This window comes from Pelophylax lessonae (genome assembly GCF_965119305.1).
Source record: "Pelophylax lessonae genome assembly, chromosome: 3".
NCBI lineage: Eukaryota > Metazoa > Chordata > Amphibia > Anura > Ranidae > Pelophylax > Pelophylax lessonae.
In genome coordinates this window covers 424,085,613-424,097,724 of record NC_138770.1, presented here as the reverse complement: position 1 = coordinate 424,097,724, position 12,112 = coordinate 424,085,613, and the positions used below count along the sequence as shown (strand labels likewise).

Sequence of the window (12,112 nt, the reverse complement as noted above, 5' to 3'; positions counted from 1 at the left end):
ACGAAGCCCCCTCAGTGCCGCCCGCTCACTGATAACACGGCAGACATTTTCAGCCATCCTTCTTCCTGGTTTGCGTCCTCCGGCAGTCTGATTGGCCATTGCTTCAGTGCGCATGCGCTGATGATGTCATCGGCTGCATGCAATGTAAATATCGCCTAAACGGTGCAAGTTTAGGAGATATTTTACAGTACCTACAGGTAAGCCTTATTATAGGCTTACCTATAGGCAAAAGTCATTAAGGGGGGTTTACAACCTCTTTAAAAAGACAAGTCCAAAAATTAAAAAATTTAGTTTATTACAAAAAAATCATAAATCCATAAACTTGTACAAGACCATATACATTCATTCACAAATCTAGGATTTGGCAAGAAACCTTAAGTGGATTATACCTGTATGTCTCACCCCCATCTACTGTCCATGGCCAGATTTGTTCATATATATAGGTTTAATTAAACAATGTGAGAAATTCTGTGTGAATAAGATGGGTGTATCACATATAATTCTGGAAAATTATAGAAATCCTTTTTTTAATGTGTCTGTTTCTGAATGGCATTTATATGTTCTCTGACCATGGCCATTATTGTACTGTAATTGTAAACCATCTCTGGAAGTTAAAAGGTGTAAGCTTAAATTTTTCCTGAGTCATGCTTTGTAATCTTAATGCAGGACCTGCCACTCCTTATTTTGTGTCTAAATAGGAAAATGGGGGTATTTTGTATATGTAATGTTTCCTTGCCCAAGAGAATACCTTGTGGCTGGGTGTGTCAAATATTTGCTCTATATAGTCAGGTTTTTCTCTGCACTTAAAGAGGAAGTAAACCCTCCTCTACAACTTGTACCTATAGGTAAGCCTATGATAAGGCTTACCTATAGGTACTATAAATATCTCCTAAACATGTACCGTTTAGGAGATATTTACCTTACATGTCAGTGACGTCACTGGCGCATGCGCTCTGAAGGGACGTGCCGTTCCTTCAGAGCCCCGTGCCGTGACTGTCGGCTCTAGCGCGCGTGCGCGGGAGTGACGTCACCGCGGCTCCGGCCAATCAGATGGCCGGATGCCGCGATCCCGGAAGACGGGCGACTAGACATGTCGCCCGTCATAGAGGTGAGTGAGCGGCACGGCGGGGGCTCGTTCTGAGGTAAGTATTGCATAATGAGCTAATATGCGATGCATACTAGCTCATTATGTCTTTCTTTTGCAGGGTGTAAAAAAAAAAAAAAAAAACTCAAACGAGTTTACAACCTCTTTAATGAATTATAAATCATTGAAAAACTGATTCATGAATGCCTAAAGAAGTTGTCTCATGGGACTTGTCATACCCCCAGTGGACCCAGTGCATATTGCAGTTAGTCCCATTGAAAATTGCACAGAATAGAGGAGTTGGCTCACCCCGCCCCTGCCTACTGCTATCTAACAACACAGGAATGAAGGCGGAGGGATCTATACTAAGGCTGGCCATACACTGTTAAAATCTTGGCCAGTTCAGCAGGAACCGGCCGAGATTCGAACCGTAAATGGGCAAGATGAATGTACCAAATTGGGTACAACCAGCCTGCCGGATTCGCTTGTGATTTTTTGCAAGCGGCTACTATAGTCACTAGCGATAATCACGGTCTTCTCCTGGTGGGGATGGCTTCACCCCCCCCCCCCCCCCCATCGGGAGCAGACATTGGCTCGGTAGGACTGATTCCCCTTTCAGCATCTGTGTTGATGGGGGAATTGTGCAAATTCTCCATAGTTGCAGGAAAGAAATGTGCACAAACTTTCTTATGAACATTCTCAGTCCATTTGACGGCTTGAGGAATGTCATTTGTAAGTAGTTCAAAATTTTTTCTCCTTTCACATACATTTTGCAGTGAACAAATGGACAAATGGAAATGTTTGTTTGAAAAATTTTTTTCCATCCCACCTTTTAAAATTTTCTCATCATTGAAGTTAAAAACTATCCTCGCTTTGACCCCACAAATAATTAGAAAACTAAATGACAGTTCTTAAAATGAACATTTTTGAATGAAAATCTACTAGTGTATACCCAGCTTTAGTTCACATTTAGGGGGACATGACACACAGTAGGCACCATCCATACTCTGCAGCCCTGTGCCTCCTCTGCTATAACATGCTATATTCTAGTGAACAAACTTCTGTGTACCAAAGAGACTTTGCTGAGACCTGTTTATTAGCAGCTATGCAGGGGAGGGGAGGGTGGAGTGGAGTGGAGCTTTTTTTTTTTTTTTTTTTTTTTTTTATATATAAATGACAGCTGCTGCTGGAGACGAGTGCCATCATTCACAAAGAGCCTATTCATAAGCAATATAATTTAACACACCTTAAAATGCAAGGCCAGCATGCTTTGAATACTACTACACTACTCCTAGGACTAGTGTAGAAGCTGGTTTGTGTTTTTTTTTTTTTTTTTTTTTTTTTTAATGACTGCTCTTCTATCAAGCAGTCACCTCAACACAAGCCGACAGTTCCTGTTCCTCACACGCTTCCCCTGCGTACCTGGTTATGGGCAGATCTTGGATCAATCAACCTTGTTAGTTTGCAGACGTTTGTTCACTACATTTAGCATAGATTCACACTGAATGCGGGTGAACTCGCACAATATTTAATCGGCATTTGTCTGACTTCGGGGGGCGATTTGGGAGACGTGTGTGGGTTCATGCACAGATGTCTATTGAAAACACCCCCTGAAGTCACCAAAAGTAGTGCTGGCACTACTTTTGGGAATTGGTGCAGCGTTGCACCTATCCGGACAGTGCCGTTGCTGGCAATAGGCTCTGATTTGGCATGCAAATTGACGTGTCAAATTGGCCCGATGCGAACGGGGGCTGAAGCTGTTAGAGCGGTGTAGCAGAGGCATAGGGCCGTATAAGCCGGCAGAGCTGTAGAGTTTGGTCCTGGCAGAGTTCAGAGAAGGAGTAGGTAGGGGTTGTGCCATGCCCAGAGGAGGCAGGCGGGGGCTGTGAAAGGAATAGCTGGCTTCAGTGTGAACTGTCCTACTCCATAGGAATGCTCAAAATTTGGGCTTCAGCCTGGGGAGGAGCTACAGCCAACACTGACAGAAACAAAAATGTGTTTTTCACTTGAAAATCACTGCACAGATTTGATTGCATGGAGACCTCTGGCGGCATTAACAAGCATTTTAAACTTCTAGGAGGAGTTCCTCCTTTAAATGGATTTTTGTTTTGCTTTAGCGTTTAGCCAGTAGGGATCTACAATTGTTTTTTTTTTTTTCCCCCTCTGTTCAGGTTAAAATAATTGTATAGTTGTACACTAAAACTCTACTTGCAGTGCTTATAGCTGTATATCTGGCACAGTGATTGCAAATGCTCGTGGTTCAAAGTTGACATGGGTTCTTTTGTGAAACCTTTGAACAATTAATCCTCAGTGTGCCATTTGACACTGTTCCATTTAGTGAGCAGATGTTGCATGGGCTGTGCTTGCATTGGAGATTATAGCGAAGTTTGCCTCCAGTCATTCTTGCTTAAGGCCATTTTGTCCAGAGAAGGGAGCCTGTTACTGATATAATATCTTGGGCTTTATTCTGAGCTCTGAGCTGTCAGAACAAGGTATGTTTGGATAATAGTTTATCTAAACTGACTGATTATATTGCTGGGATCAATGTAAAGCTTTTGTAGAAGTGGAGAGGAGCAACAAATGCACATTTATGAACGCTTCTGGGCATTTTATAATGTAATTTAGCAATGAGATCAAGTAAAATTGTGTTCCATATTTACACTGAATACATTGGATTCATCTGTAAGTGAGAACGGATCATGCATCGGTATGAGGGGCTCTGTGTTCAGAACTGTTGCCAATTACCACTTAAGGAAAAATGGCTTTTGGACAATGTTTTTTATTTTTTTTTTTATTAAAATTCAAAGTTTATAAACTGAATCTTTCCGCTTTTGTTACTTTCAGGAAAACTTTTAACACACCTTTAAAATGCAAGCATGGTTGAAGTGTGTGCATTTGACAAGTGAATAGAAGTTAAAGCTAAACTCCAGGCAGATCTAAACGACACATTAATGCAGATCTGTGGGAGGGGGGATCTTTACAAGGGGCCAGCAAGGTGTGCTGCCTTGCAAGGAACATGCTAAAAGGAGGTGAGAGCAAAGTGAGAGAGGCATGAATTCAGTCGTGTTACTTCTCGGTTTACTGTCCAGTCAAAAAGTGGACCTGTAAGTGAAACTGCAGAAGAGAAAGATGATTTGCTGTCCCACTGTAAATAGGGCAGTGCTGTGTAGCAGAGCTGCGCAAGTCCCAGGACTGGATGGACAAATCCTTTGGCAAGTAAAACCACTTACCTGTGTTTAGCGGTTTGCTTAGATTTCAGCTTTATAGTGAATCCAAACCTAAAAAAACAAAAACGGCAAAACCAAAAAAACTGTATATGAGCCACTGACCTGGAACAAGTATGCCACAGATTCACACTCAGCCCAGGCTTTCTATAAAGTACATGTAAACGCTCACCTTGTAAAATAACCCCTTTGGTGTAAATTTGAAGTAAAAGGCAAAACGTGTCTAAAGCTATAAAAAAAAAAAAAATACCTTCTTTCCCTTTTTTTTTTTTTTTCCAAAGTGATCACCATACCCTCTGTTCTCAGTTGCATAAAGAGCTCAGAGCACTGGGGAGGTGAAACAGCAGAACACTAATCTTCCCATTGAATGTCTGTTCTTGGAGGAGGGGGGGTGGGTGCTGTCAAGACAAGTCTGAACATTGGAGGAGAGCAGGCTGAGTTCTCAGCATGGCTAGAGAACTAACTGACCACCTATGCCTCATGTCTAGTATGGTCCGTTTTTAATCTGAAAGCAGAAGGACTGGCAGGAACACCAGGGATGTCACACAAAGGAAGCAGGATACCTCTTCATACAAGTGCATGGTACAGCAGGCACAAATCAGGAATATGAAATGTTGGCTTTTCATCCTTTAACTCTGCCAGGATGCAGAATGTGGAATGCATTTGTCCTCTGAGTTATTCTTTAGTGCATGGTAACAGATCTATCTGCTCTTCAAATTGTAGGACTTATTCACTCCAATAAATATGTGGTGCATTGCGATGCCAATCATTTAGAATGGCACCCAACACACTAACAGTGCAATGCATCACCAGCAGGGGCGTTGCTAGGTGGGAAAAAGACCAGGGGCTTCAGCCCGAAGGTAAATTTGATAACCCCGCCCACATTTTAAAGGAAGTCCCACCCAAGCTCCTCCCACATTTAAAAGTAACGCCCAAGCTCCACCCAATGCCCCCCTCAGTCAAGGGGTGGTATGGAGAGGAGTACAGGGGGTCAGATATGGAGAGGAGAGGGTCAGACATGGAGAGGAGAGGGTCAGACACGGAGAGGAGAGGAGAGGGTCAGACACGGAGAGGAGAAGGGAGGAGAGGGTCAGACATGGAGAGGAGAGGGTCAGACATGGAGAGGAGAGGGTCAGACACGGAGAGGAGAGGGTCAGACACGGAGAGGAGAGGAGAGGGTCAGACACGGAGAGGAGAAGGGAGGAGAGGGTCAGACATGGAGAGGAGAGGGTCAGACATGGAGAGGAGAGGAGACGGGAGGAGAGGGTCAGACATGGAGAGGAGAGGGTCAGACATGGAGTGGAGAGGGTCAGACATGGAGTGGAGAGGGTCAGACATGGAGAGGAGAGGGTCAGACATGGAGAGGAGAGGGTCAGACATGGAGAGTAGAGGGTCAGACATGGAGAGGAGAGGGTCAGACATGGAGAGGAGAGGGTCAGACATGGAGAGGAGAGGGTCAGACATGGAGAGGAGAGGGTCAGACATGGAGAGGAGAGGGTCAGACATGGAGAGGAGAGGGTCAGACATGGAGAGGAGACGGGAGGAGAGGGTCAGACATGGAGAGGAGAGGGTCAGACATGGAGAGGGTCAGACATGGAGAGGAGAGGGTCAGACATGGAGAGGAGACGGGAGGAGAGGGTCAGACATGGAGAGGGTCAGACATGGAGAGGAGAGGGTCAGACATGGAGAGGAGACGGGAGGAGAGGGTCAGACATGGAGAGGAGAGGGTCAGACATGGAGTGGAGTGGAGAGGAGAGGAGAGGAGAGGGTCAGACATGGAGAGGAGAGTGCATCAAAGCTCTTTTTCTTCATTTTAATGACTTAAGGGCAGTTTTACCCCCTTGAGGACCAGGTAATTTTTTGTGATATGGCACTGCGCTAATTTACCTGACAATTGCGTGGTTGTGCGGCGCTGTACCCAAATAAAATTGATGTCCTTTCTGTCCCCACAAATAGAGCTTTCTTTTGGTGGTATTTGATCACCTCTGATGAATTTTTTTTTTTTTTTTTTTTTTTGAGTTATAAACACACAAAAAAGAACGACCATTCTGAAAAAAAAACAATATTTTTACTTTCTGCTGTAAAACATTGAATTTTTTCATCATTTTAGGCCAATATGCATTCTGCTACATATTTTTGTTAAAAACAATCCCAATAAGTGTATATTGATTGGTTTGTGCAACAGTTATCGCATCTACAAACTAGGGGATAGATTTGTCATTTTTATTTATTTATTTTTACTAGTAATGGCGGTGATCTGCGTTTTTTTGCGGGACTGCGACATTGTGGCGGACAGATCGAACCCCTAACTGACATTTTTGACACTTTTGGGGGGACCAGTGACATCACTACAGTAATCAGTGCTAAAAATATCCACTGTTACTGTAATAATGACACTGGCAGGGAAGGGGTTAACACCAGGGGCAATCAAAGGGTTAAGTGTGTCCCCAGGGAGTGCTCTCTAACTGTGTGGGGGATGGACTCACTAGATGAACACAGAAACCTGTGTTCCTAAATAGCAGGAACACAGGATCCTTGTGTTCATTACTGACAGAATGGCGTACTGCCATGGAGTTCTGTCTCCATGGGGAGCGATTGTGGGTTTCTGGCACACATTGCGTCCGAAGTACCTGCTGATTGGCTTCCCCTCTGGCCAATTGGCACATGTCCCTGCTGTCTATTACACGAAACGACATACAGGTACGCCGTTTTGTGTAATAGAGTAAGGGCTCTGTCACACGGGCGATCCGATCAGATCCGCCTGTCAGTTTTTTAGGCGGATCTGATCGGATCCTCCATGCAGCTCTATGGGGCAGCGGAGACATCTCCGCTGCCACCCGTATCCGATCCTGTGCGTGAAATCTGGATGGATGGAAACCCTATTTTTCCATCCGTTCAGTAATCGGATCGGATCTGATGAGAGAGGACAGGCGGTCCGCTCTCATCCGATCCCCCATAGAGGGCAGCGGGGGCTGAGACACCTCCCTCTCCGCTCTGCAAGCGGAAATGGAGCTGTCATCCTCCCGGCTCAGCGGGGATCGCGGATCGATCCCTGCTGAGCAACACGGATCCGCCTACGGAGGCGGACCGTGTGAAAGAGCCCTAAAACTGCGTGGCTGGTAAGCAAGCAGTTAAATGTACAGCCTAATAGAAGTCTATGGGACTGGGGGAAACATGCAGGAAGACTGTGGGGACATCAGCACTGCAGCCAAATCACACTACATAGGGGCAGGTCACTGCACACAATGCTGAAATATAACTCCTTAGCTTCAGATAAGAAAATAGGGGAAGGAAGAGGAATTTGGGAGAGAGCAGGAAGGGGGGAGGAGGAGAGGCTGGTGAGTGGTGACAGTTCACTTACTTGAAAAGGCAATGCAGGCTTCATGCTTAGGATGTGACTGTCAGTTCAAACTTTCCCGCCCACACAATCCTCTTCACAGACCTCAGAGACACAGGCTTCCTGTGTGGGCGGGCACATTGAGAGAGGGGCGGGAGGAGGCAGAGCATTTCTGGAGGGGGCTGTGCAGTGTATGGAAGACAGAGACACTCAGCCCTGTGACTGGTGCAGCCGACCTCCCTGTCACAGGACAGAAAGCAACTCGCAGCAGGAGTGTGTATGCTTTTCTAACATTACACAGCTCTATCTCGTCTCTTCAGGGGGGCGGGGTCAAGGAGGCGGTGCCATGGTGGAGCTCTTTTGAGTCCCTGGCTCTCAGGCTGCCTGCAAAAGGGAAACCGAACAAGGGGGCGGAGCCCCACGTTTCGGCCCCGCCCACCCCGACATCAATTCTTCGTTTTGACAGCTCCAGCCTTTTGCAGCTGCCCCACCAATCACTGGATGGACATTATGCTGAGTATTTAGCCCCGACCAACCCCACGCCTTGGGAGTGATTCGGGGCTAATCATTTTAAAATGGAATATGAGACTCGGGGCTTTTTGGGGGCCAACTCGGGGCTATAGCCCCTGTCAGCCCCCCCCTGCCGACGCCACTGATCACCAGATGTAAATGATCTGTGTATTGCATTAAGGAAAGTGTAGTATGCAACATCTTTAAAGTCTTACAGAACATTCGCAACACACATGATGCAAGCTTAAACATGTGTTCACAGAATGCACTGATGTGAATGGGCCCTTAATCACAAAAGACATACCTGTTGTCCCCTTTCACATGGGCGATCTGATGCAGACTCTCCAGTCTGTTCTATGGAGCGGCAGTGTCCACTGATACCCTCCAACATCCGATCTGATTCTGTCTGCCAAAAACAGATGGATGGTGGTCCTATTCCCCAACCGTCTGGCGGATTGGATGGAAATGGATGGAGGTCCGTTTCCATCTGATTGCCCTATAGAGGAGAGCAGGACTGTGTCCAGGTCCTCTCTGCATAGCTCAGACCTGTCGTTTGCCTGCTCAGCAGAGAGATCCCCGGATGAGCAAGTACATTCTGCTTCATGGAGGTGCCCATGTGAAAGAGGCCTTAGTTAGCTGAACTTCCAGAAAGATGGGGATTTTTACTTCGAGCTAATCACTTGGTTGTTGCAAGAGTGTGTATTTTTGTTGTAAAAAAGCTTTTCTGAAAGTTTTAACTTTTTTTTTTTTTTTTTTCTTTCTGTAGAGACCCTAGGGAATAAAATGGTGAATGTTGCAATTTTTTTTTTTTTTTTGGAAAAATACATTTTAATGAATTAAAAAAAATAAATAAACCACAATATATGCGCCTATTTTTTTTTTGTGTAGTATTAAAGATGATGTTACACCGAGTAGAAAGATACCAAATATGTCACGCTTTAAATTGCTTATGTAAAGGCCACAAAATAAAGTACTGTACTTAAAAATATCCATAGGTAAAGCTTTAAATGCCTTCACAGGTTACCTGTTTAGAGTTAGGAGGTCTAGCACTGGAAATATTGCTCTCGCTCTAACATTCGTGGTGATACCTCACTTGTGGTGCGAACACCGTTTACATATGTGTGCGTGACTTACATATGCATTCGCTTCTGCGTGCAAACATAGAGGGATTAGAGTGCTTTAAAAAAAAAAAATATTTTATTATTACACTGTCTTTTATTTTAATGTACAATTTTTTTTTTTTTTTTGAGGACTTTAATTTCTATTACAAGTATTATAAACATCCCTTGTAATAGAAATAAGGATGACTGGTCCTCTTTAACCACTTAAGCCCTGGAAGATTTTACCCCCATTCCGACCAGGGGGTATTTTGCGATTCGGCACTGCGTGACTTTAACGGACAATTGCGCGGTTGTGCGACGCTGTACCTAAACAAATTTGGCGTCCTTTTTCTCCCACAAACAGAGCTTTCTTTTGGTGATTTTTGATCACGCGCTATAAACAAAAAAAGAGCGTCAATTTTGCAAAAATAGCAATATTTTTCACATTTTTTTATATGAAATTCCCCCCCAAAAAAATGTAAAAATCTAAATTTTTTAACATTTTCAGCCAATTTGTTTTATGCTACCTATGTTTGGTAAAAAAAAAATCGCAAAAAGCGATTTTGATTGCTCAAAAGTTATCGCGTTTACTAACAAAGGGAAAGATTTTTGTTGTTTTTTTTTTTAATGCGTAATGGCGGCGATCTGCAATATTTTTTTTTTTTTTGCGGTACTGCGACATTGGGGCGGACAGATCGGACCCTTGACTGACATTTTTGACACTTTTGGGGTTACCAGTGACATTTCTACAGTAATTAGTGCTATACATATGCACTGTTACTGTAAAAATACACTGGTAGTGAAGGGGTTAACTTTATTTGGGAGGGAGGGGCTGTGTGTGTGTCCCTAGGGGCGTGCTTTCTACTGTGATTGGCTGTGGCTTGAGCTGTAAGAACACTGATCAACGGATCTACATAGTAGATCCGTGTGATCAGTGTTTTTACACCGAGAAGAATGACAGGTGGCTTGTTTACACAAGCCGCCAGACTTTCTCCCTCTCCCCCGCCGATCGCCGAGTGACCAGTGGACATCGGGTCCGCTGGTCACACGCGCGGGGGGGTCCGTGACCACGCGGGAGCGCGCACGCTCGCTCCCTAGACCCTCACAAGCTAGTGACGTAGCCCTACGTCACTTTGCCTGTGAGGGGCTGACTGCCGACGTAGATCGGCGTTAGGCAGTCGGCAAGTGGTTAAGTAGTCCTGTGGTCAAAAATATGCAAAATCTTGTCTTTAAAAGCAAAATCTTTCATCTTTTGAATTAAAAAAAAAAAAATTGTCTACTTCCACCCTTGACCAGACATGGCGTCATGATGTTGCTCCGGTCCTCCAAGGCCATAGATGCGATCAAAGACAATCTAGTCTTTTATCGCCTCTGTGGCTAGCAGCTGGCACGGTCGGATCGTTTTCGGGTGAGCTGGTGGAAATAGTAAACCGGCAGGAAGGAGGGGGAACATACCCTCGCGCCACTTCTGAAACTTCTGAAAGCATTCCAGCGGCAATATAAAAACATTTTCAGCACATCTCTGTAAAATGTACACATTGCTCCATGTTTTGAAACCTTTATAAAAATTATTGCAAATACAAAAGAAATGTCTGGCTTCTGCAGATATGCCTTTATCATCGCCTCTCCTTTGAGAAAAAGATTTGCAGTGGATTGCTTTTGACAGGCAGTGAGGAGGTGTTGTCTCCGCCTCTTTTAACCCTGAAAATGCCAACTCACTACATGCAGTGCACACAGTTCAGTTCCCTTGAATTTGCATTCGAATGCAACAGGCCGTTTAATTTTTGCCTACATTGTGTACAGCCTTGAGCAGCTACATCTCCTTGTTAGGGTGGGTGTTGAGTGATAGTAAAACCGCAGCTAAACTGCCTGCTTCCCCCCACTGCCTGTGTGAACGAGCCCCCCAATCCGCCAGAAATCCAGCATGCTCCTAATGTCCTGTCAAAGTTGGCAGCACTGCCTGTGCTGTACTGAACACTTGAGTTCGCTGGATTTCTGGCAGATCATCAGGGATTTTTTTTTTGTACTTGCAACATTCATAGGGAAATACATCGGATACCAATATTTTTTTTTTTTTTTTTTTTTTTACAAGTACTCCTATAGCGTTGTCAATTTACGTAGTGCTTTACACATGTGTTTTACATTCACATCAGTCCCTGCCCTCAAGTAGCTTACAATCTAGGGTCCCAAACTCACATTAATACACATACTAGGGCCATCTAACCTACCCCCCGGCCAAAAATATTGGCACCCTTGCATTTCTGTTAATGTACCACTTCGCCCAGAAAATTGTTTTAATTACAAATGTTTAAGCATATTCTCATGTTTATTTATTTTGTTTATATTGGTATGACACAAAGTGGAGAAAAAAAAAGCCAAAGGCTCCTTTCACACGGCCGCTCCGTGTGAAAGGTCCGCTGCGGGACTTTTTTTTTTTTTCTTCCACGGAGCGGATGACATTTCTGTCATCCGCTCCGTGTGCCCGCATATCATCCCTTCCGTTTGCGGATGATATGCGGACATAATGTAAGTATATGGCACTGCGGATGTCAGCGGATAACACCGCTGACATCCGATTTTCCTTCCTTTCCGTGTTTTACACGGAAGAAAAAATGGGTTCTGTTCCATTTGTAAAAACGGAACAGAACTGAATGGAGGAAAATCGGGTGTCAGCGGGTGGTATTCCGCTGACACCCGCAGTGCCATTCACTTACATTATGTCCGCAAATCATCCGCAAACGGATTGGATGATTTGCGGACACACGGAGCGGCCGTGTGAAAGGACCCTAAGGCTCCTTTCACACACTATGTCCGTCAAACGGACTCCGCTTTTCTCAGCGGGGGATCGAGCCGCCGA

The 12,112-nt window shown here is 44.7% G+C and overlaps 1 protein-coding gene across 15 annotated transcripts in view; it reads left to right on the top strand.

Moving 5' to 3' along the window:
- The window catches only part of PTPRK (protein tyrosine phosphatase receptor type K), a 658,422-nt gene that overhangs the window by 133,910 nt on the left and 512,400 nt on the right, over positions 1-12,112 (top strand). The window lies entirely within an intron of this gene.